Here is a 27,090-nt window from a genome sequence, read left to right as displayed (position 1 = left end):
CCCCCATAGACTAGTTCACTGGGGGTTCAGTCTTAGCAGGACCCAGGGCTTCCCATTCCACTGGTGCTCTTACTAGGATATTCATTACTACCTATGGGGTCAGAGTCCAGGGTCAGTCCATGTATAGTCTTTAGGTAGTGGCTTAGTCCCTGGAAGCTCTGGTTGCTTGGCATTGTTGTACTTTTGGGGTCTCGAGCCCCTTCAAGCTCTTCCAGTTCTTTCTCTGATTCCTTCAATAGGGGACCTATTCTCAGTTCAGTGGTTTGCTGCTGGCATTCGCCTCTGTATTTGCTGTATTCTGGCTGTGTCTCTCAGGAGAGATCTACATCCGGCTCCTGTCGGTCTGCACTTCTTTGCTTCATCCATCTTGTCTAATTGGATGGCTGTATATGTATGGGCCACATGTGGGGCAGGCTCTGAATGGGTGTTCCTTCAGTCTCTGTTTTAATCTTTGCCTCTCCCTTCCCTGCCAAGGGTATTCTTTTTCCTCATTTAAAGAAGGAGTGAAGCATTCACATTTTGATCATCCATCTTGAGTTTCGTTTGTTCTAGGGATCTAGGGTAATTCAAGCATTTGGGCTAATAGCCACTTATCAATGAGTGCCTACCATGTATGTCTTTCTGTGATTGGGTTAGCTCACTCAGGATGATATTTTCCAGTTCCAACTATTTGCCTACGAATTTCATAAACTCGTTGTTTTTGATAGCTGAGTAATATTCCATTGTGTAGATGTACCACATTTTCTGTATCCATTCCTCTGTTGAAGGGCATCTGGGTTCTTTCCATTTACTGGCTATTATAAATAAGGCTGCGAAGAACATAGTGGAGCACGTGTCTCTTTTATATGTTGAGGCATCTTTTGGGTATATGCCCAAGAGAGGTATAGCTGGATCCTCAGGCAGTTCAATGTCCAATTTTCTGAGGAACCTCCAGACTGATTTCCAGAATGGTTGTACCAGTCTGCAATCCCACCAACAATGGAGGAGTGTTCCTCTTTCTCCACATCCTCGCCAGCATCTGCTGTCACCTGAGTTTTTGATCTTAGCCATTCTCACTGGTGAGAGGTGAAATCTCAGGGTTGTTTTGATTTGCATTTCCCTTATGACTAAAGATGTTGAACATTTCTTTAGGTGTTTCTCAGCCATTCGGCATTCCTCAGCTGTGAATTCTTTGTTTAGCTCTGAACCCCATTTTTTAATAGGGTTATTTGTTTCCCTGCGGTCTAACTTCTTGAGTTCTTTGTATATTTTGGATATAAGGCCTCTATCTGTTGTAGGATTGGTAAAGATCTTTTCTCAATCTGTTGGTTGCCGTTTTGTCCTAACCACAGTGTCCTTTGCCTTACAGAAGCTTTGCAGTTTTATGAGATCCCATTTGTCGATTCTTGATCTTAGAGCATAAGCCATTGGTGTTTTGTTCAGGAAATTTTTTCCAGTGCCCATGTGTTCCAGATGCTTCCCTAGTTTTTCTTCTATTAGTTTGAGTGTGTCTGGTTTGATGTGGAGGTCCTTGATCCACTTGGACTTAAGCTTTGTACAGGGTGATAAGCATGGATCGATCTGCATTCTTCTACATGTTGCCCTCCAGTTGAACCAGCACCATTTGCTGAAAATGCTATCTTTTTTCCATTGGATGGTTTTGGCTCCTTTGTCAAAAATCAAGTGACCATAGGTGTGTGGGTTCATTTCTGGGTCTTCAATTCTATTCCATTGGTCTATCTGTCTGTCTCTGTACCAATACCATGCAGTTTTTATCACTATTGCTCTGTAATACTGCTTGAGTTCAGGGATAGTGATTCCCCCTGAAGTCCTTTTATTGTTGAGGATAGCTTTAGCTATCCTGGGTTTTTTGTTATTCCAGATGAATTTGCAAATTGTTCTGTCTAACTCTTTGAAGAATTGGATTGGTATTTTGATGGGGATTGCATTGAATCTGTAGATTGCTTTTGGTAAAATGGCCATTTTTACTAAATTAATCCTGTCAATCCATGAGCATGGGAGATCTTTCCATCTTCTGAGGTCTTCTTCAATTTCTTTCCTCAGTGTCTTGAAGTTCTTATTGTACAGATCTTTTACTTGCTTGGTTAAAGTCACACCGAGGTACTTTATATTATTTGGGTCTATTATGAAGGGTGTCGTTTCCCTAATTTCTTTCTCGGCTTGTTTCTTTTTTGTATAGAGGAAGGCAACTGATTTATTTGAGTTAATTTTATACCCAGCCACTTTGCTGAAGTTGTTTATCAGCTTTAGTAGTTCTCTGGTGGAACTTTTGGGATCACTTAAATATACTATCATGTCATCTGCAAATAGTGATATTTTGACCTCTTCTTTTCCGATCTGTATCCCCTTGATCTCCTTTTGTTGTCTGATTGCTCTGGCTAGAACTTCAAGAACTATATTGAATAAGTAGGGAGAGAGTGGGCAGCCTTGTCTAGTCCCTGATTTTAGTGGGATTGCTTCAAGTTTCCCTCCATTTAGTTTAATGTTAGCAACAGGTTTGCTGTATATGGTTTTTACTATGTTTAGGAATGGGCCTTGAATTCCTATTCTTTCCAGGACTTTTATCATGAAGGGGTGTTGAATTTTGTCAAATGCTTTCTCAGCATCTAATGAAATGATCATGTGGTTTTGTTCTTTCAGTTTGTTTATATAATGGATCACGTTGATGGTTTTCCGTATATTAAACCATCCCTGCATGCCTGGGATGAAGCCTACTTGATCATGGTGGATGATTGTTTTGATGTGCTCTTGAATTCGGTTTGCCAGAATTTTATTGAGTATTTTTGTATCGATATTCATAAGGGAAATTGGTCTGAAGTTCTCTTTCTTTGTTGTGTCTTTGTGTGGTTTAGGTATAAGAGTAATTGTGGCTTCGTAGAAGGAATTCGGTAGTGCTCCATCTGTTTCAATTTTGTGGAAGAGTTTGGATAATATTGGTATGAGGTCTTCTATGAAGGTTTGATAGAATTCTGCACTAAACCCGTCTGGACCTGGGCTCTTTTTGGTTGGGAGACCTTTAATGACTGCTTCTATTTCCTTAGGAGTTATGGGTTGTTTAACTGGTTTATCTGTTCCTGATTTAACTTCGATACCTGGTATCTGTCTAGGAAATTGTCCATTTCCTGAAGATTTTCAAATTTTGTTGAATATAGGTTTTTATAGTAAGATATGATGATTTTTTGAATTTCCTCTGAATCTGTAGTTATGTCTCCCTTTTCATTTCTGATTTTGTTAATTTAGACACACTCTCTGTGTCCTCTCGTTAGTCTGGCTAAGGGTTTATCTATCTTGTTGATTTTCTCAAAGAACCAACTTTTGGTTCTGTTGATTCTTTCTATGATCCTTTTTGTTTCTACTTGGTTGATTTCAGCTCTGAGTTTGATTATTTCCTGCCTTCTACCTCTCCTGGGTGTATTTGCTTCTTTTTGTTCTAGAGCTTTTAGGTGTGCTGTCAAGCTGCTGACATATGCTCTTTCCTGTTTCTTTCTGCAGGCACTCAGCGCTATGAGTTTTCCTCTTAGCACAGCTTTCATTGTGTCCCATAAGTTTGAGTATGTTGTATCTTCATTTTCATTAAATTCTAAAAAGTTTTTAATTTCTTTCTTTATTTCTTCCTTGACCAGGTTATCATTGAGTAGAGCATTGTTCAATTTCCACGTATATGTGGGCATTCTTCCCTTATTGTTATTGAAGACCAGTTTTAGGCCGTGGTGGTCCGATAGCACGCATGGGATTATTTCTATCTTTCTGTACCTGTTGAGGCCCGTTTTTTGACCAATTATATGGTCAATTTTGGAGAAAGTACCATGAGGAGCTGAGAAGAAGGTATATCCTTTTGCTTTAGGATAGAATGTTCTATAAATATCCGTTAAGTCCATTTGGCTCATGACTTCTCTTAGTCTGTCGACATCACTGTTTAATTTCTGTTTCCATGATCTGTCCATTGATGAGAGTGGGGTGTTGAAATCTCCCACTATTATTGTGTGAGGTGCAATGTGTGTTTTGAGCTTTAGTAGGATTTCTTTTACGTATGTAGGTGCCCTTGTATTTGGGGCATAGATATTTAGGATTGAGAGTTCATCTTGGTGGATTTTTCCTTTGATGAATATGAAGTGTCCTTCCTTATCTTTTTTGATGACTTTTAGTTGGAAATTGATTTTATTTGATATTAGAATGGCTACTCCAGCTTGCTTCTTCTGACCATTTGCTTGGAAAGTTGTTTTCCAGCCTTTCACTCTGAGGTAGTGTCTGTCTTTGTCTCTGAGGTGTGTTTCCTGTAGGCAGCAGAATGCAGGGTCCTCGTTGCATATCCAGTTTGTTAATCTATGTCTTTTTATTGGGGAGTTGAGGCCATTGATATTGAGAGATATTAAGGAATAGTGATTATTGTTTCCCTTTATATTCATATTTGGATGTGAGGTTATGTTTGTGTGCTTTCATTCTCTTTGTTTTGTTGCCAAGACGATTAGTTTCTTGCTCCTTCTAGGGTATAGCTTGCCTCCTTATGGTGGGCTTTACCATTTATTATCCTTTGTAGTGCTGGATTTGTAGAAAGATATTGTGTAAATTTGGTTTTGTCATGGAATATCTTGGTTTCTCCATCAATGTTAATTGCGAGTTTTGCTGGATACAGTAACCTGGGCTGGCATTTGTGTTCTCTTAGGGTCTGTAAGACATCAGTCCAGGATCTTCTGGCCTTCATAGTTTCTGGCGAGAAGTCTGGTGTGATTCTGATAGGTCTCCCTTTATATGTTACTTGACCTTTTTCCCTTACTGCTTTTAATATTCTTTCTTTATTTTGTGCGTTTGGTGTTTTGACAATTATGTGATGGGAGGTGTTTCTTTTCTGGTCCAATCTATTTGGAGTTCTGTAGGCTTCTTGTATGTCTATGGGTATCTCTTTTTTTCGGTTAGGGAAGTTTTCTTCTATGATTTTGTTGAAGATATTTACTGGTCCTTTGAGCTGGGAGTCTTCACTCTCTTCTATACCTATTATCCTTAGGTTTGATCTTCTCATTGAGTCCTGGATTTCCTGTATGTTTTGGACCAGTAGCTTTTTCCGCTATACATTATCTTTGACAGTTGAGTCAATGATTTCTATGGAAAATTCTGCTCCTGAGATTCTCTTTCCATCTCTTGTATTCTGTTGGTGAAGCTTGTATCTACAGCTCCTTGTGTCTTCTTTTGGTTTTCTATATCCAGGGTTGTTTCCATGTGTTCTTTCTTGATTGCTTCTATTTCCATTTTTAATTCCTTCAACTGTTTGATTGTGTTTTCCTGGAATTCTTTCAGGGATTTTTGTGTCTCCTCTCTATGGGCTTCTACTTGTTTATTAATGTTTTCCTGGAATTCTTTCAGGGATTTTTGCGATTCTTTCAGGCATTTTTGCCATTCCTCTCTGTAGGCTTCTACTTGTTCTCTAAGGTAGTTCTTCATGTCTTTCTTGAAGTCCTCCAGCATCATGATCAAATATGATTTTGAAACTAGATCTTGCTTTTCTGGTGTGTTTGGATATTCCGTGTTTGCTTTGGTGGGAGAATTGGGCTCCGATGATGCCATGTAGTCTTGGTTTCTGTTGCTTGTGTTCCTGCGCTTGCTTCTCGCCATCAGATTATCTCTAGTGTTACTTTGTTCTGCTATTTCTGACAGTGGCTAGACTGTCCTATAAGCCTGTGTGTCAGGAGTGCTGTAGACCTGTTTTCCTCTCTTTCAGTCAGTTATGGGGACAGAGTGTTCTGCTTTCGGGCGTGTAGTTTTTCCTCTCTACAGGTCTTCAGCTGTTCCTGTGTGCCTGTGTCTTGAGTTCACCAGGCAGCTTTCTTGCAGCAGAAAATTTGGTCTTACCTGTGGTCCTGAGGCTCAAGTTCGCTCGTGGGGTGCTGCCCAGGGGCTCTCTGCAGCGGCAGCAACCAGGAAGACCTGTGCCGCCCCTTCCGGGAGCTTCAGTGCACCAGGGTTCCAGATGGTCTTTGGCTTTTTCCTCTGGCGTCCGAGATGTGTGTGCAGGGAGCAGTCTCTTATGGTTTCCCAGGCTTGTCTGCCTCTCTGAAGGTTTAGCTCTCCCTCCCACGGGGTTTGGGTGCAGAGAACTGTTTATCCGGTCTGTTTCTTTCAGGTTCCGGTGGTGTCTCAGGCAGGGGTCCTGCCGCTCCTGGGCCCTCCCCCACGGGAGCCCAGAGGCCTTATACAGTTTCCTCTTGGGCCAGGGATGTGGGCAGGGGTGAGCAGTGTTGGTGGTCTCTTCTGCTCTGCAGCCTCAGGAGTGCCCACCTGACCAGGCGGTTGGGTCTCTCTCTCACCGGGTCTGGGAGCAGAGAGCTGCTGCTCTCATGGCATTTTCAAAGACACAAAATGCTTCAGAAAAGGAGATTGATCCCAGTGGACAGTCACGACTACGACACACAGGTCACCAGTGTGAGTCTATTTTGTGTTTTATGTGTTGCCCATGTTTACTTCTGCTTTGGACTTTTGAAAGACTGTTTGGTTGGGAAATATTTCTTTGGATGACACCATATAACTTCTCAAGATCAATGGTTTATGTCACACTGTGGTAAGTGTATGAAATAGTTAATGGTTTCATAACAGATTTTAGCTTTTTTTTTTCTCACACAATTCTATGAGTGACTGAAGAAATGGCCCAGTGGGTAAATGATCACACTTGCTGTGTAATTGGGAGGACCTGATTCCAAATCCTCATGTTGAAAATTAAGCCAGGCCTGGCTGCATGTGACCAACACCTCCCATCCTCATGTATAGACCAGGAGCAGAAATAGGTGATCTCAGGAGCTTATGGATGAGGCAGCCAGAGCAAAGGGGGCAAGTTTCTAGTCAGTGAGAGACCTTTGTCTGGAAGCAATAAGGTGGAGAATGATTAGAAAAGACATTGTGGATGACCTCTCTGTTCTCCATCTGTGTTCACTGCCCCACATCATGTGAATGTACTACATACACCACTCACAGAATTTAAACACATGCATTTGCGTGTGGGCGCGCGCACAAACACACACACACACACACACATACACATACACACACACATACACACACACACACACGTACACATCCACATACACACATACATACATACACGCACACATACATACTCAATATACAGTGTAGGTACCTGCCTTTATCCAGGTCTTTAATTCTTACCTGCATGAAATTTCCAAATGCCTATCCTTGTCTTCTATGAGAACTGAACATCTATGGGAACTGAACATTTCTGTGTGGCTTTTTATTAATATGGGAAATGATAATAACTATAGTTACTATATTTGAGAGCCTGTCATGGATAGGATCCTAGATACACCTGCCTACTCTATATCCTGTTTTCTAGATAGACATTACTCATACTCTATATGTGAGACTCAGATAAGCTGTTAGTGTCCCAAAGGCAAACATACATTCAGTAGCTAAGCTTCCACCTCATATTTATTTATTAGAGAAACTGAGTAATAGATACATTTATTTTAATTGGCACAGTCTGAGCTCACTGTTTGAAGCATGGCTTTCAATGTTTCACAGAACATTTTAAAGACTGACTGTTTTGTTCTATATATTCCCACACGTAGATAATGCAGGAGGCACCTGTTAATCCTGGGATAAGAAATCCATAAATTAATTATAGTAATTGATGTTCTAGCATTGCAGACTAATGTATTTAAAGCACATAGATTTATTGTCTCTCGGTATTATCTGGTTCTCTGCAGTATCTTCTGAGGACTGTCTTATGGGTACAGCTATGCTCAGGTTTAAGTCTGAATCAGCAGGATTCGTTCCAAACTGTGCTTGCTTCTCTTAGAAGGGACACACAGTGTCCCCCAACCCTGTACACGTGCATCCTACACATATCCACGGATCATCACTTGTAAAGAATGGAGAAAGTGGTTAGAACATAATAGCCAAACTAGTATAAGGCTCACCAATAATTGTAGCAAAAATCCCACAAACTGTAAAACCATGTAACCTCAAAAGGAATTTACAGCTTCCCAGATCATAGAATGAAAGACAACACCAGTTTTAAATGAAATCAGCATATGGTTGACTGCAAATGAAGAACATCACAACACATCTTATGACACTTGATGGCAAATTATAACTAAAACATGAGTGAAGGCAATGCACTGATTTTGTTTTGAGGTAAAATAACTCAAGTGCTGAACAGAGCAAAAAGGGCAAACAGTGTTAGATACCAAAGAGCAGTCAGCTTGTCATGTTATCAACTAAAAGAGCAACTATGTCAAAGCAATGGGTGCTGAATTAGGAATACAGTTAACTTTCTAATAAAACTCAGTTGAACATCATTAGAAAGACCCTGGTGTATATTTTACCATGGGGAAATAGCAATGGTCATTCTACATGCAAACTGCTCACACCGTATTGAAGTCAGGAGGTATATGAGAATGTCCGTCATGGTTATTATTTGTACAATGCCACAATCTAGGAAATACAATGAAAAAGTAAAATGTCACTGGGTGTGGTGGCTCACAACTGTCATTCAGCTCTTAGTTTGTAAAAGCAGGAAATCAGGAGCACAAAACCATCCTTGACTGTACAGTGAGTTAGAGGCCAGTCAGGGCTGTGTGAAATTCTATGTCAAGAAAGAAAGAAAGGAAGAAAGAAAGAAAGGAAGGGAGGAAGAAAGAAAGAAAGAAAGATAGATAGAAAAGAACTAAAAGTATAATAACCACCTTAGTGATATGTCTGTTGATGATGCACTGATATACATGGAAACTAAAACAAATTTGCAGAATTTTCTTGTGTGTGTGTGTGTGTGTGTGTGTGTGTTTAGCCTTAATAAATGTAGTAAAGCTGTCAGTTTCAGATAAATATCACAAAACCAATATTTATATTTATATTTTTATTATTAACACATGGAAATGTAAATGTTGCAATTATATAACATATAAAATTGATTATAATGAGTCTTGGAAGAAAAGATAGGGTTGTTATGATTAAGACTGTGTTATGTTTTGAAAACCACAAAAGTACCTACAAGTGGAGTACTGTAATCAAATTTTATTTTCTTATTTTATTTGAATATGCATATTTTGTCTGCATATGTGATTGTTCACCATGCCTGGTGCCTGAAAAAGCCAGAAAAGGGTGTCAAAACCCTTGGAAATAGAGTTACAGACTCTAACTCTAACTGTTTTGTGAGGCACATTGTAGAGGATAAAAACTAAACCTGGGTACTCTAAGAGGATCATCAGTGCATTTAACTGCTGTGACATCTCTCCACCCCTTAATTTTACTGAGTTACTAGTTAGTGTGTGTCCATATGGCCTTTTTTATACACCCTCCTTTTCATTAACCCTGCTGACTTTTTATCTCCCAGATGTTCCCATCCCCCTTCCCTGAGGAAGAGGAAAATGTAGAAAATTGGGGCGTAGCCACTTTGGAGTTAAAGAAGGATAGCTTATGCAAATTAAGAGTTAAAAGAAAGGAATGCATACCATGTGTGGGTTGGCTTTTGTTTGTTTGTTTTGTGACTGGATTACCTCATTCAGGATATTTTCTAGTTCCATCCATTTGCCTAAGAATTTCATGAAATCATTTTTTTTTGTACTCCATTGTGTAAATGAACTACATTTTCTGTATCCCTTCCTCTGTTGAAGGCATCTGGGCTCTTTCCAGCTTCTGTCTATTATAAATAAGACTGCTATGAACAAAGTTGAGCATGTGTCCTCATTGTATGTTTGAGAATCTTTGGGGTATATGCCCAGGAGTGGCATAGCTGTATTCTCAGGTAGCACTATGTCCAATTTTCCAAGGAACAACCAGACTGATTTCCAGAGTTATATAAGCTTGCAATCCCACCAACAAATGGAGGCGTGTTCCTCTTTCTCCACATCCTCGCCAGCAACTACTGTCACCTGAGTTTTTTATCTTAGCCATTCTGACTGGTGTGAGGTAGAATCTCAGGGTTGTTTTGATTTGCATTTCTCTGATGACTAAGGATTGTGTAGGTGCTTCTCAGCCTTTCAGCGTTCCTCAGTTGGTTTTTTTCATAGGGTTATTTGATTCTCTGGAGTCTAACTTCTTGAGTTCTTTGTATATATTGGATATTAGCCCTCGAATGGATGTAGAATTGGTAAAGATCTTTTTCCAATCTGTTGGTTGCTCTTTTGTCCTAATGACAGTGTCCTTTGCCTTACAGAAGCTTTGCAATTTTATGAGGTCCCATTTGTTGATTCTTGATTTTAAAGCATAACTTTTCTGTTCAGGAAATTTTCCCAGTGCCCATGTGTTTGAGACTCTTCGCCACTTTTTCTTCTATTAGTTTGAGTGTATCTGGTTTTATGTGGAGGTCCTTGATCCACTTGGACTTGAGCTTTGTACAGGGAGATAAGAATGGATCAATTTGCATTTTTCTACATGCTGTCTGCCGGTTGAACCAGCACCATTTAAAAGTGCAGATGGTTCAGTCCATCTTAGAAGGGGAACAAAACATTCATAAGAGGAAATATGGAGACAAAGCTTGGTTCAGAGGCTGAAGGAAAGGCCATGCAGAGACTGCCCCACCTGCGGATCCAGCCCAATACATACAGCCACCAAACCCAGACAATTTGCTGATGCCAAGAAGTGCATGCTGACAGGAACCTAATATAGTTGTTTCCTGAGAGGCTCTGCCAGAGCATTGCAAATACAGAGGTCAGAGCCAACCACTGAACTGAGAACTTGGTCTCCAATGGAGGAGTTAGAGAAAAAACTAAAGGAGATGAAGGGATTTGCAACCCCATAAGAACAATACCAACCAACCAGAGCTCCCAGGGATTAAACCACCATCGCAAGAGTACACCTGGACAGACCCATGGCTCCAGCTGTATATGTAGCAGAGGATGGCCTTGTTGGGCACTAGTGGGAGGAGAAGCCATTGGTCTTGCCAAGGCTCGATGATCCAGTGTAGGGGAATGTCAGGGTGGGAAATCAGAAATGTGCGGGCGGGTGGGGAAATACCCTAATACAAGCAGGAGAAGGGTAGCTGGGATAGGGGGTTTATGAACAGGAAATTGGGAAGGGGAACATTTGAAATGTAAATTTAAAATATCCAATAAAAAGAAAAGAAAGGAATGGACTCTCTAAGCTCAATGTATTTGTTATATATAAAATAAAAAATGAAGTTGAAGTTAAATCTTTAAAATACAAATATTTTAAGCTTTTGGTGAATGTTTCGATCCATGATTCAAATTTTTAAATTATGTCAGTAAGAATTTTTAAACAAAAAACATTTTTCTGATACTAATTTGTGAGTCAAGTTTGTATCTTCTATAGTTACTTCATAACTCTTAATATGTTGATAGCATTATGTATGTATGTATGCATGTATGTATATATATGTACCTTTTGAATGACACATTTCTGTCATAGTGCTTTATCTTACAAGTATACCCATATAGGTGCAAAATGAATATAAAATATTAATGTCAGCAATGACCATATCTACCAGCTAGGGATCAGAAATAGCCCCGCATGAGTAATGGAGGACCAAGTATGATTCACAAATTACTCATTCAAAGTTAGGGTTGTGTGAGGAAGACCAACAGATGTATTCTTGAGCACATTATCAGAGGATCTTTAGTACAGTGGTTGATAGATTTCCAAATATTCCCAAATATTCCCAAATAACTTATACCTGTTAAACTTTATAGACATGTATTCTTCGAAAGTTTCAGGAATATAACCTTTATTTTAGAAATAATTCAGGAAGCCATGTAAAGTTAAAAAGCATTCTTTGAATTAGAACTGAAACAGAAGACTTCAAGTACATTGAAATGATTAAAAGAAGCTTGATCACGGACTTCCTGGAGCTCACAAGAATATGCACTTAGTTTGACAATTTTGGCTGTGATTGAAGTAGAAAAAGATATAACTGTAGAGGCTGGGGCTCTTTTTCTTCTTTCTCTCACCAAAGCAGAAAAGCCATGGATTTCCCATGACATATCTCAACAGACAATGGCAAAATGAACTTATACTTGGAAAAGGTTTTGTTCTATTACCCTCACCTTTGGTGTTTGCAAAAAATTTAAATCATAAAATTTGATGTGTTTCTTTTTAGATTTGTGTGTGTGTGTGTGTGTGTGTGTGTGTGTGTGTGCGCGCGCGCGCGTGCCATATCTGTGTCTGTGCCTGCAGAGTCCAGAAGAAGGTACAGAAGTTACCCTGGATCCCTGGAGCTAGCGTCGCAGGTATATGAGGAGCCTTGTGTGGGTGCTTGGAATTTAGATCCTCTGACAAGGCAGCAAATGTTCCTGACTGCTGAGCCATCTCTCTCAACTCCTTTGACTTTTTCTCTAGCATGCAGCTTGTTGTCTCAAAATTTCACATTTTTCTAACTTTAACTCATCAGTTGTTTGACTTTTCTCCTCTTCATGTGGTGCTTAGAGACAAATCATTTAGATGATTTTACAAAATAAGTCTGGTGTTGTAGGTATTTTCCATATGTTCATTTTCTGATAAGCTGATAAACATGACAACTCAATATTATACATTGGATTAAGCCATACGATAGTAAAATTAGTTTTCAGTACTCCTGTCAATGATTATATTTACTAATGTGATATTATCAGCATGTCATCCCAAATTCTTTGAAATGCTAATTTGCTTTAAGGTTTTCATAATCATAAAATATGCCCAATGACGCAGTGGCAATATTAATGTATTAGGAGTAGCAAACAGCTGTCTGGTTGGACTTAGGTTCCACTCAGGTGTGAGAGAGCTCATGCCTGGTGCTATTGAGCCAGCCACAGACTCATGGCTGGAGAGATTATAAACCCTAGAGAAGAGCCTACCACCGCCATTATGTTAAATTGACAAAGAGTTTAACTGCCTAATAAATGCTTATCCTTGTACCACAGAGAGGTGCATCTCTCATCCTTCATCAATCAAGTCCTATTTTTGCAGAAGAAATGAGAACCATGGATTGTTCATGCTCAAATGGGACAGCTATAATGTAATAAATTGTACCTAAGGCATGCATATATATATATATATATATATATATATATATATTTATATCTCCACACATATGTGTATGTATATGTATTTGTGTACAATAATAACAATTGTGGTAGTATTTATTATGATGATGTAAGTTCCACAGAGAACAGACCCAGTCTAAATGTTGACTCACTTTAAATAACTAACCTGTGTAGGCTCTCTCTGGCCAGGAGGACAGCTACCCTAGTTCTGACTTTCTACCTTAGTTCTGACTTTCTTTGTGTTTAATAGCTCTTCCTAATATCTTATGTTTGGGTTCCATAGATCTGATATTACTAAAAATGTAGTTTACATTTCTGGTTATTTTTCCCTCCTTGTTGCTCATGGATAACTTTCAAGAAGAGAAATACTATTTTAAATTATATATCTTTTGTATTTTATCTTGTGTGTATGTGGTATATGTGTTTCTGTGTGCATTATATATGATCACTGTACAAACATATATGTGCAGATAAGGATGAAGGCTAGACAATGAAAATGGATGCCTTCCTTAATCCTCATCTACTCTAACTTTTGAGACAGGGTCTCATTATGACTCTGAAGCTCACCAATGTCACTGGCTGGAGAGCAAGACCGAGGGATGCTTCTGTCTCTGCTTCTATAGCATTGGAACCATGGGAATATGCCAGGATACCAGGCTTCTTACGTGAGTGTTGGGAGGCTAAACTCAGCTCCTCATGATTGTGCAGCAAACCCATGTATTTCTTATATTTTAAACTATAGTTACACAGACAGAAGTTTATGATACTTGCTGATTTATATGAATAGCATAGTTTATTTAGGCAGAGAGTATTAATATGATGATAGCCCAAGTTTGGTACCCAGTACCCACAGGGCAGCTCAGAACTATCTATAGTGCCAGTTCCAGGAGTTCTGCCACTCTCATCTGGCCTCTGTGAGCACCAGGCATGCACATGGTGCATGTACACATATGCAAGCGAAACATTCATACACATAAAATAAAATATCTTTTTTAAAATAGGGAGCAAAAACAAGCAATGTGTGAAGAAGCAACTTTCGGTGCCACTGTACCAAGGCAGAACCAAGGAGGTCGACACTGCTTGATATGTTGGTTGGATTCCCTGTTCAGTTTGCATCTTACCTGTTTAGCAACCTATTTGTGACCCTCGTTAAGCTTATCCTCCTTAGCTCTTTCCTACGAAGCTCTAATAAATCTCCTACCTGGTACATCACTTCCTTTATTCCTTTAACCTACTTCCCCACCAGCCCCTACCTATAGCACATCAGTCTTTATTGATTTTCTTCTCATTTTGTCCACCAGTTATTGAGAGGGCAGTGTTTGAATATCCGAGTCTAGTCATGAATTGGCCTATTGAAAAATTTATTTTTAATACTGGTGAAAAGATAGAAGTCATCACCATGTGTTCTCACAAGGTCTAGTAAATGATACAAAATTTTTCTTTAAAACGTGCTCTGCTGTGTATTGTATATTTGCCTTTTTTCTGGGGGTTTTCCTTGTAGTGTTTCACAGAACTGTGTTACTTTATATTTCACGCTAAAGTAAAAGCACCTATACTTCAACCGGCTTTTTAAAAAATGTCAAGCTCTCTGCTCCCAGACCCGGTGAGAGAGAGACCCAACCGCCTGGTCAGGTGGGCACTCCTGAGGCTGCAGAGCGGAAGAGACCACCAACACTGCTCACCCCTGCCCACATCCCTGGCCCAAGAGGAAACTGTATAAGGCCTCTGGGCTCCCGTGGGGGAGGGCCCAGGAGCGGCAGGACACCGGCCTGAGACACCACCGGAACCTGAAAGAAACAGACCGGATAAACAGTTCTCTGCACCCAAACCCCGTGGGAGGGAGAGCTAAACCTTCAGAGAGGCAGACAAGCCTGGGAAACCATAAGAGACTGCTCCCTGCACACACATCTCGGACGCCAGAGGAAAAAGCCAAAGACCATCTGGAACCCTGGTGCACTGAAGCTCCCGGAAGGGGCGGCACAGGTCTTCCTGGTTGCTGCCGCTGCAGAGAGCCCCTGGGCAGCACCCCACGAGCGTACTTGAGCCTCAGGACCACAGGTAAGACCAAATTTTCTGCTGCAAGAAAGCTGCCTGGTGAACTCAAGACACAGGCCCACAGGAACAGCTGAAGACCTATAGAGAGGAAAAACTACACACCCGAAAGCAGAACACTCTGTCCCCATAACTGACTGAAAGAGAGGAAAACAGGTCTACAGCACTCCTGACACACAGGCTTATAGGACAGTCTAGCCACTGTCAGAAATAGCAGAACAAAGTAACACTAGAGATAATCTGATGGCGAGAGGCAAGCGCAGGAACCCAAGCAACAGAAACCAAGACTACAATGCATCATCGGAGCCCAATTCTCCCACCAAAACAAACATGGAATATCCAAACACACCAGAAAAGCAAGATCTAGTTTCAAAATCATATTTGATCATGATGCTGGAGGACTTCAAGAAAGACATGAACACACTTAGGGAAACACAGGAAAACATTAATAAACAAGTAGAAGCCCATAGAGAGGAGACACAAAAATCCCTGAAAGAATTCCAGGAAAACACAATCAAACAGTTGAAGGAATTAAAAATGGAAATAGAAGCAATCAAGAAAGAACACATGGAAACAACCCTGGATATAGAAAACCAAAAGAAGACACAAGGAGCTGTAGATACAAGCTTCACCAACAGAATACAAGAGATGGAAGAGAGAATCTCAGGAGCAGAAGATTCCATAGAAATCATTGACTCAACTGTCAAAGATAATGTATAGCGGAAAAAGCTACTGGTCCAAAACATACAGGAAATCCAGGACTCAATGAGAAGATCAAACCTAAGGATAATAGGTATAGAAGAGAGTGAAGACTCCCAGCTCAAAGGACCAGTAAATATCTTCAACAAAATCATAGAAGAAAACTTCCCTAACCTAAAAAAAGAGATACCCATAGACATACAAGAAGCCTACAGAACTCCAAATAGATTGGACCAGAAAAGAAACACCTCCCGTCACATAATTGTCAAAACACCAAACGCACAAAATAAAGAAAGAATATTAAAAGCAGTAAGGGAAAAAGGTCAAGTAACATATAAAGGGAGACCTATCAGAATCACACCAGACTTCTCGCCAGAAACTATGAAGGCCAGAAGATCCTGGACTGATGTCATACAGACCCTAAGAGAACACAAATGCCAGCCCAGGTTACTGTATCCAGCAAAACTCGCAATTAACATTGATGGAGAAACCAAGATATTCCATGACAAAACCAAATTTACACAATATCTTTCTACAAATCCAGCACTACAAAGGATAATAAATGGTAAAGCCCACCATAAGGAGGCAAGCTATACCCTAGAAGGAGCAAGAAACTAATCGTCTTGGCAACAAAACAAAGAGAATGAAAGCACACAAACATAACCTCACATCCAAATATGAATATAAAGGGAAACAATAATCACTATTCCTTAATATCTCTCAATATCAATGGCCTCAACTCCCCAATAAAAAGACATAGATTAACAAACTGGATATGCAACGAGGACCCTGCATTCTGCTGCCTACAGGAAACACACCTCAGAGACAAAGACAGACACTACCTCAGAGTGAAAGGCTGGAAAACAACTTTCCAAGCAAATGGTCAGAAGAAGCAAGCTGGAGTAGCCATTCTAATATCAAATAAAATCAATTTCCAACTAAAAGTCATCAAAAAAGATAAGGAAGGACACTTCATATTCATCAAAGGAAAAATCCACCAAGATGAACTCTCAATCCTAAATATCTATGCCCCAAATACAAGGGCACCTACATACGTAAAAGAAATCCTACTAAAGCTCAAAACACACATTGCACCTCACACAATAATAGTGGGAGATTTCAACACCCCACTCTCATCAATGGACAGATCATGGAAACAGAAATTAAACAGTGATGTCGACAGACTAAGAGAAGTCATGAGCCAAATGGACTTAACGGATATTTATAGAACATTCTATCCTAAAGCAAAAGGATATACCTTCTTCTCAGCTCCTCATGGTACTTTCTCCAAAATTGACCATATAATTGGTCAAAAAACGGGCCTCAACAGGTACAGAAAGATAGAAATAATCCCATGCGTGCTATCGGACCACCACGGCCTAAAACTGGTCTTCAATAACAATAAGGGAAGAATGCCCACATATACGTGGAAATTGAACAATGCTCTACTCAATGATAACCTGGTCAAGGAAGAAATAAAGAAAGAAATTAAAAACTTTTTAGAATTTAATGAAAATGAAGATACAACATACTCAAACTTATGGGACACAATGAAAGCTGTGCTAAGAGGAAAACTCATAGCGCTGAGTGCCTGCAGAAAGAAACAGGAAAGAGCATATGTCAGCAGCTTGACAGCACACCTAAAAGCTCTAGAACAAAAAGAAGCAAATACACCCAGGAGGAGCAGAAGGCAGGAAATAATCAAACTCAGAGCTGAAATCAACCAAGTAGAAACAAAAAGGACCATAGAAAGAATCAACAGAACCAAAAGTTGGTTCTTTGAGAAAATCAACAAGATAGATAAACCCTTAGCCAGACTAACAAGAGGACACAGAGAGTGCGTCCAAATTAACAAAATCAGAAATGAAAAGGGAGACATAACTACAGATTCAGAGGAAATTCAAAAAATCATCATATCTTACTATAAAAACCTATATTCAACAAAATTTGAAAATCTTCAGGAAATGGACAATTTCCTAGACAGATACCAGGTATCGAAGTTAAATCAGGAACAGATAAACCAGTTAAACAACCCCATAACTCCTAAGGAAATAGAAGCAGTCATTAAAGGTCTCCCAACCAAAAAGAGTCCAGGTCCAGACGGGTTTAGTGCAGAATTCTATCAAACCTTCATAGAAGACCTCATACCAATATTATCCAAACTATTCCACAAAATTGAAACAGATGGAGCCCTACCGAATTCCTTCTACGAAGCCACAATTACTCTTATACCTAAACCACACAAAGACACAACAAAGAAAGAGAACTTCAGACCAATTTCCCTTATGAATATCGACGCAAAAATACTCAATAAAATTCTGGCAAACCGAATTCAAGAGCACATCAAAACAATCATCCACCATGATCAAGTAGGCTTCATCCCAGGCATGCAGGGATGGTTTAATATACGGAAAACCATCAACGTGATCCATTATATAAACAAACTGAAAGAACAGAACCACATGATCATTTCATTAGATGCTGAGAAAGCATTTGACAAAATTCAACACCCCTTCATGATAAAAGTCCTGGAAAGAATAGGAATTCAAGGCCCATACCTGAACATAGTAAAAGCCATATACAGCAAACCAGTTGCTAACATTAAACTAAATGGAGAGAAACTTGAAGCAATCCCACTAAAATCAGGGACTAGACAAGGCTGCCCACTCTCTCCCTACTTATTCAATATAGTTCTTGAAGTTCTAGCCAGAGCAATCAGACAACAAAAGGAGATCAAGGGGCTACAGATCGGAAAAGAAGAGGTCAAAATATCACTATTTGCAGATGACATGATAGTATATTTAAGTGATCCCAAAAGTTCCACCAGAGAACTACTAAAGCTGATAAACAACTTCAGCAAAGTGGCTGGGTATAAAATTAACTCTAATAAATCAGTAGCCTTCCTCTATACAAAAGAGAAACAAGCCGAGAAAGAAATTAGGGAAACGACACCCTTCATAATAGACCCAAATAATATAAAGTACCTCGGTGTGACTTTAACCAAGCAAGTAAAAGATCTGTACAATAAGAACTTCAAGACTCTGAAGAAAGAAATTGAAGAAGACCTCAGAAGATGGAAAGATCTCCCATGCTCCTGGATTGGCAGGATTAATATAGTAAAAATGGCCATTTTACCAAAAGCAATTTACAGATTCAATGCAATCCCCATCAAAATACCAATCCAATTCTTCAAAGAGTTAGACAGAACAATTTGCAAATTCATCTGGAATAACAAAAAACCCAGGATAGCTAAAGCTATCCTCAACAATAAAAGGACTTCAGGGGGAATCACTATCCCTGAACTCAAGCAGTATTACAGAGCAATAGTGATAAAAACTGCATGGTATTGGTACAGAGACAGACAGATAGACCAATGGAATAGAATTGAAGACCCAGAAATGAACCCACACACCTATGGTCACTTGATTTTTGACAAAGGAGCCAAAACCATCCAATGGAAAAAAGATAGCATTTTCAGCAAATGGTGCTGGTTCAACTGGAGGTCAACATGTAGAAGAATGCAGATCGATCCATGCTTATCACCCTGTACAAAGCTTAAGTCCAAGTGGATCAAGGACCTCCACATCAAACCAGACACACTCAAACTAATAGAAGAAAAACTAGGGAAGCATCTGGAACACATGGGCACTGGAAAAAATTTCCTGAACAAAACACCAATGGCTTATGCTCTAAGATCAAGAATCGACAAATGGGATCTCATAAAACTGCAAAGCTTCTGTAAGGCAAAGGACACTGTGCTTAGGACAAAACGGCAACCAACAGATTGGGAAAAGATCTTTACCAATCCTACAACAGATAGAGGCCTTATATCCAAAATATACAAAGAACTCAAGAAGTTAGACCGCAGGGAAACAAATAACCCTATTAAAAAATGGGGTTCAGAGCTAAACAAAGAATTCACAGCTGAGGAATGCCGAATGGCTGAGAAACACCTAAAGAAATGTTCAACATCTTTAGTCATAAGGGAAATGCAAATCAAAACAACCCTGAGATTTCACCTCACACCAGTGCGATTGGCTAAGATCAAAAACTCAGGTGACAGCAGATGCTGGCGAGGATGTGGAGAAAGAGGAACACTCCTCCATTGTTGGTGGGATTGCAGACTAGTAAAACCATTCTGGAAATCAGTCTGGAGGTTCCTCAGAAAATTGGACATTGAACTGCCTGAGGATCCAGCTATCCCTCTCTTGGGCATATACCCAAAAGATGCCTCAACATATAAAAGAGACACGTGCTCCACTATGTTCATCGCAGCCTTATTTATAATAGCCAGAAAATGGAAAGAACCCAGATGCCCTTCAACAGAGGAATGGATACAGAAAATGTGGTACATCTACACAATGGAATATTACTCAGCTATCAAAAACAACGAGTTTATGAAATTCGTAGGCAAATGGTTGGAACTGGAAAATATCATCCTGAGTGAGCTAACCCAATCACAGAAAGACATACATGGTATGCACTCATTGATAAGTGGCTATTAGCCCAAATGCTTGAATTACCCTAGATCCCTAGAACAAACGAAACTCAAGACGGATGATCAAAATGTGAATGCTTCACTCCTTCTTTAAATGAGGAAAAAGAATACCCTTGGCAGGGAAGGGAGAGGCAAAGATTAAAACAGAGACTGAAGGAACACCCATTCAGAGCCTGCCCCACATGTGGCCCATACATATACAGCCACCCAATTAGACAAGATGGATGAAGCAAAGAAGTGCAGACCGACAGGAGTCGGATGTAGATCGCTCCTGAGAGACACAGCCAGAATACAGCAAATACAGAGGCGAATGCCAGCAGCAAACCACTGAACTGAGAATAGGTCCCCTATTGAAGGAATCAGAGAAAGAACTGGAAGAGCTTGAAGGGGCTCGAGACCCCAAAAGTACAACAATGCCAAGCAACCAGAGCTTCCAGGGACTAAGCCACTACCTAAAGACTATACATGGACTGACCCTGGACTCTGACCCCATAGGTAGCAATGAATATCCTAGTAAGAGCACCAGTGGAAGGGGAAGCCCTGGGTCCTGCTAAGACTGAACCCCCCGTGAACTAGTCTATGGGGGGAGGGTGGCAATGGGGGGAGGGTTGGGAGGGGGACACCCATAAGGAAGGGGAGGGGGGAGGGGGATGTTTGCCCGGAAACCGGGAAAGGGAATAACATTCGAAATGTATATAAGAAATACTCAAGTTAATAAAAAAAAAAAAAATAAAAGGGAAAAAAAATGTCAGGTAATCTATAAATCTATATCAGTTTCACTTGACAATCTGGTTTCCATGCAAACCACTTGTTTTATGTGGTCAAGGGATAGTTTGAAAGCTGGTTGACATGGTGACAAAATTTCTATTATGCCCCTGAATACAGTTTAAAAGATCGTAATGAGTAATCAGCATTCAAATAATCACATATTCTTCACACATGAAAAATTCATAAATACATTTGCATTAACCTCATTCTGCTTAGTAATAACCACGTGGAAGGAACACATAAGGCCTTGTGTCTTAAATTTTATATCATGTCGATCATCACTGCTATAGCGTTAACTCTGCTGTTGATGAGGAGACCCCTTTTATCATTTAAAGAATATAACAAGGAAAAAGAAAGGGAAAATACAGAGAGATCCTGTCTACTCCTCCCCTTAGTTCTTTATCAGAGCTTTTGGGTGGTTCTAATATCAGAGTGAATGAGGAGAAAGCACACATGTTTAATTAATTTTCTTGTACGTGATAATCTTAACAAGTGAAATACAGGTGAAGGGGAGCTATATGAACATAGGTAGCAGAGAAAGCAATGGCAGGCTTCCCAAGATAATAGTTTCTTCTTCCCAGAATACATTGCGAGGAGGATCCATGGGAAGGCACCAGGCTGATATCTAAACAAAACTATTAAGGAAGGGAGCCTTATGAAGTTCCCAAGACAGCAGCCATTTAATATCACTCAGCCTTGGGCTTTTCTAATCTAGGAGGGATAAAGCCAGTGCTTTCCCTTTCTCTGCTGCATGGTCTTCTGACTTTCCTGGTCATTCAAGTCTTTGTTGCAGTGAATAAGCTGGGTGACAACCAGCAGACCACCCATTCCAGAGGTGATAACCAAACAAGAAGCTTTTTAGGTTGGTCTTAATGACTCCATGAAGATTTGACAGAGCCAGTAACTGTGAGGAGTAAGAAAGTCGATTCTAGGAATATCACTAAGAAATAGTTGCAGGGCAGATGTAGAAGGGGTAGAGGATTGCTCCAAAGAGTTTATTTTTCTGGTCCATTGCAGACCCCATTATTACTTGCTAGTTGTCAAGGGCATTTTCTGGCTTCATTATGAGTAGGGTATCCTTTCCAAGAAAATCTTTATGATAGTATAGCATAGCTTGAAGGCAGGAGCAAAGCGAATGACCTTGTCTGATGGGTTACCATTTGAAAGGGTCTCACTATGGTTCTGAAGCTCACCAATTCAACTAGATTGTCTGGACTACAAAACCCAGGGAACCTCCTGTCTCTGCTTCTTAAAGTTCCTCAAATGATTATAGCTTGAAATAATCAGCATATCCCTTTATTACATTATCATATGGCATATTTTAAATTCCTTTGGGAATGTGGGTTTTTTTCTCAGAAAATATCTATACACGAACACACATGGACCCAGAGAGCATTACCTTAGCCGGCATAAGCCAAGCAGGGAAAACAAAGGAGGGATTCTAAAATGTTAAATCCATGGATTCTGAGTATAATTATGGGCATTAGAAACCAAGGAAGGTAGGAGATGGGGATATTGGTGCTGCTTGGTGATTAAAGAAGGACCAGTTGGTAGTTAAGGAAGAATAAGCTCTGGGTTTTCATAGCACAATAGGGTACATATAGTTAATAACAATGTGTTATACACAAAAGAGAATTCCAATGCTCCTACCCTAAAGAATGCTTGTTGGCTTGATATAAGATAACTCATCATGTCTCCTAAAGACAAATGAATGCATCTAAATAGAAATTTCAAAATGAAAGAAAAGAGAAGCAGGTCGTTTTTATTATTTTTCTTGTCATTTGACAAAATACCTGGTAAAAGTAACTTCAGGAAGGAGGGGTTTGTTTTGGTTCATTTTGAGCAGATGTCTTCCACTATGGCGGGGATTGAATGGTGGCAAGGATGTGGGTGGCTTGTCCCATTCATTCCAATGCCAGGCAGCAGACGATGGGAATGATGGTGCTCAGTCACTCACTTCTCTTATCCCTTTAACCCGGTTCAGGACCTGAGCCCATGGGATGGGGCTACCTACATTCAGGATGAGTCTTCCATCCTAATTTAAACCACTCTGGAAAATTCCTCACCATCACCTAAAGGTGAGTCCCCTAGGTGATTTTAAATCCCATCAAAATGACAGAGATTAACCATCACAATTCCCCTCCATGTCAACTTGACCCCCAAACAATCACTTTAAATTACAGCATTCCACCTTTGTGTCCTGCCATCTCATATTCCTCACACAACACCACAGCGTTAGTTCCATCTCTAAAAGCCCTGCTCTGCCACCTACAGTATATATGTGATCTCTCTTAAGCGCGCCCACTCTGCTAATGTGGCCATGCTTCTGGAACACACCATCATCCTGGAACATAGAAAATCCCGAGTTTGGCCTTTAGAACTTCACACAGTGACCTTTCAGGGCCTCCTTGCAGGATATCCAAACTCAATACACGTTCCCTGGCTGCAACAACTTTCTGAAACCTTGGTACAGTCCTTTATGATTCTATACCTCTTGGATTTTGCATGTCTGATACATTAACATTATGAAGAAGATGGTGCTCTGCCGTGATGCTGTCAGCTTGATGCACCTGCATGGTGCTTCCCATAGTTGTGGCTTCTGAGATCCTTGGTAGCAAAACAAAAAAAAATACTTTCCCAGGCATTTTGCTAACATGGGACCTCTTCTGAAGCATTCTGAAAATGTGATCTCATATTTCAGTTGGATTTGCATTTTTATGATTGGAACATTCAGTGAGTGGAGTCTTGTCCTCAGGGCACTGATTGTATTGTCCCAGTGCAGAGCATGAAATTTTGTTTTTAGTGGTATGATTAACAATTACATCTGTTTTCTCCCACCTACTTTATATGCAGTTTTAAATTACCCCAGGTTCCTTTCTTCATGAAACTGAACATTTTCCATATCTTTCTTTTTGTTATAAAAATATTTATTTTTATCTTATACATATGAGTTTTGCCTGCATGTATATGTGCATGCCACATGCGTGCCTGGTGCCAGCAAAGCCAAAGAGAATATCACATCACCAGGAGGTGGAGTTACAGATGGTTTTGAGCCACCATGTGGGCGTTGGGAAATTATCCCGAGTCTTCTGCAAGATAACCATGCTCTCTTAACCACTAAGCCACCTCAACGCCCTCCTATATCTTTCTGTTCTTTTTCACTGTTGATCCAACTAAGAGCAGTGAACACTAACCTTTCTATAAACTGTGTGTTCTGCTGTCATGAATTTTTCTCAGTCAAAACAACTTCATGGCTCTCTACTCTTCCCTACTCCAGAGACAGCTGCATCTTCCCACAAATGCAGCGCCAAACTTGTCCATTAGACTTGATGGTGAAGGTCAGAGTACACAGATTTGGCCACATTGGGCGCCTGGTTACCAGGGCTGCTAGCTCATTTGGGAAAGTGGATATTTTTGCCATCACTGTATAATTGACCTCAACTACATGGTCTATGTGTTCCAGTGTGACTCTATCCATGGCAAGTTGAACATCAGAATCAAGGCCGAGAATGGGAAGCTTGTCAATATCAGGAAGCCCATCACCATCTTCCAGGAGTAAGATCCCACTCATATCAGATGGGCTGGTGCTGGTGCTGAACAGGCCATGGAGTCTACTGCTGTCTTCACCAACACGGAGAAGGCAGGAGACCACTTGAAGGGTGGGCCCAAGGGGTTCTCATCTCTGCCCCTTCTGCTGATGAATCCATGTTTGTGATGGGTATGAACCACAAAAAGTATGACAACTCACTCAAGATTGTCAGCAATGCTTCCTGCACCACCAACTGCTTAGCGTCCCTGGCCAAAGTCAACCATGAAAACTTTGGCATTGTAGAATGACTCATGCCATTCAATAACTGGCACTCAGAAGACTGTGGATGGCCCCTCTGGAAGGCTATGGCATAATGGTCATGGGGCTTCCTGGAATATCATTCCTGCATCCACTGGTGCTGCCAAGGCTGTGGGCAAGGTCATCCCAGAACTGAATGGGGAGCTCAAGCGTTGCCTTCTGTGTACCTACAGTACCATCCTGGATCTAACATTCTACCGGGAGAAAGCTGCCAAGTATGATGACATCAAGAAGGTGGTGAAAAGGGTATCTGAGGGCCCAGTAAAGGACATCCTGGGCTACATTAAGGAACAGGTTGTCTCCTGTGACTTTGACAGTGATGTCTACCGTTCCATCTTCCATGCTGGGGCTGGCATTGCTCTCAATGACAACTTTTTAAAGCACATTTTCTTGTATGAGAATGAATACGGCTACAACAACAGAGTGGTGGACCTTATGGCCTACATGGCCTCCAAAGAGTAAGAAGCCCTGAATCACCCACTTCTGCAAGGAGAACAAGAGAGAGAGTTGCCAAGGAGTCCCTGTTCTAATTCAGCCCCTGATACTAAACATCTCTTTCCGTTTCCATCCCAGACCCCCACAATAATGAGAGGGGCCTAGGGAACCCTACTGTCTTGAATACCATCAATAAAAACAAAAATAGAAAAAAAATCAGAACAGCTATGTCTGCTATTTTTTAATTAAGCCCCAATAAGGTCCTCAAGACAAGGGCAGAATGTAATTCGTGTTCATTTCTGAACCTCGTGAACTGTATCTGCACTGTGCATGTTTCTATTCCTATTTTGTTTTTCCAAACACCTACCAGAAAAGCACATTAACCTCTGATTAGAGCATTCAGAGGTTTCTAGGATGTCTCTAGCACACTTACATATTTCTCCCACAAAACATTTCCTAAGGTCCATTACTCACAGGGTCATGTTTGTGGCAGCAACAGCCCTACAGCAGTTTTCTGTACGAGTTACATTTCTTATTGCTATGGGAAAAAAAATAGCTGACAAAAGCAGTATAGGGGAGCAAAGATTTATTTTGGCTCAGGATTTCAGGGGATACAGTTCATCACAGCAAGGAATGCTTGTCAGCAAAAACATAGAACATCTGATCACCAACATCCACGGTCAAGAAGCAGAAAGATTTAGAAATGCTGGTTCAGGACCCCAATCCATGGCTGTGGTGGTTTAAATATGCTTGGCTCATGGAAAGTGGCATTGTTAATAGGTGTGGACTTATTGGAGGAAGTACGTCACTGAGTAGGTGGACTTTGAGTTTTCCTAGTGCTTAAGCTCCACCCAATGTGGTAAGAAACCCTCCCCCTAGCTGCCTGTGGAAGATTGTCTCCTGCTGCTGCCCTTGGATCAAGATGTAGAACTCTTGGCTCTTCCAGTACCATGCCTGTCTGAACATTACCATGTTTCCTGCCATGATGATAATGGACTGACCCTTTAAAACTGTAAGCCAGCCCCAATTCAATGTTTTCTTTTGCACCAGTTGCCTTGGTCATGGTGTCTCTTCACAACAATGAAACCGTAACTAAGACAATGAGACTGGGATGGTGTTATATAAATTCAAATGTGTCCTTCCTCCCTCCCTTTCCCCAAGTTAAACCTGTCTGAAAATGTCCTAATAGACGTTCCCAGTGATATTCCTTCTTGAGGGTTCTAAATCCAGTCATGTTAACAATGAATATTACTCATTGCATGAATCTAGAAGTAAAATGGAAGTAGTATACTTTTTACCCATAGAGTTGCCTTAGATTTTCCAAAGTTACATATTAAGGTCAAAAGAAAAGAGATGTATTAAGAAGCCATTCCTGAGGAATAGTGTTGGACATTGACTTTTTACATATAAATATGTAAGCTCAAACTATATTGTTTATAAGTTGTGTGTATGCAATGGAAGTGTGAATTATAAGTCTTTTGTTTAAGAAAAAAACTTGTTTGCACTCATATAATTAAGGAAAATACATAAACATACATGAAAGCAAAATTCTAAATAAAATATCTTAAAATTCTGAATGAAAACCACAAAAAAAAAAAAAGCCTCCTGTGAAACTAAATGTCACATTTCAATTTTTGAGATAATGGAAACGTTGTTTTTTAAGTTAAGCCTATTTTAGTACGCATGCAATGACTAAAGTTCAGTCTCACAGTATGTTGATAACATTGGACAAACAATAAAGCCAACAAAACCAGATGTTTTCGTGTGCTGCACAGTGGAACTCAGAAGTATGTGCTTCTAGAAACAACTCA

At 40.2% G+C, this 27,090-nt stretch overlaps 1 pseudogene across 1 annotated transcript; it reads left to right on the top strand.

The window, feature by feature from the left end:
* Positions 1-24,601: 24,601 nt before the first annotated feature.
* LOC134483089 (glyceraldehyde-3-phosphate dehydrogenase-like) lies at positions 24,602-26,860 on the top strand (annotated as a pseudogene). The gene is made up of 2 exons (XR_015643099.1): positions 24,602-24,637; positions 24,830-26,860. The product of XR_015643099.1 is annotated as a glyceraldehyde-3-phosphate dehydrogenase-like, transcript variant X2 (transcript).
* The last annotated feature ends 230 nt before the right edge of the window (positions 26,861-27,090 follow it).

Source organism: Rattus norvegicus, chromosome 18 (assembly GCF_021556685.1).
Source record: "Rattus norvegicus strain SHRSP/BbbUtx chromosome 18, alternate assembly SHRSP_T2T, whole genome shotgun sequence".
In the NCBI taxonomy this organism is placed as follows: Eukaryota; Metazoa; Chordata; class Mammalia; order Rodentia; family Muridae; genus Rattus; species Rattus norvegicus.
This window is presented reverse-complemented; position numbering and strand designations above follow the sequence as displayed.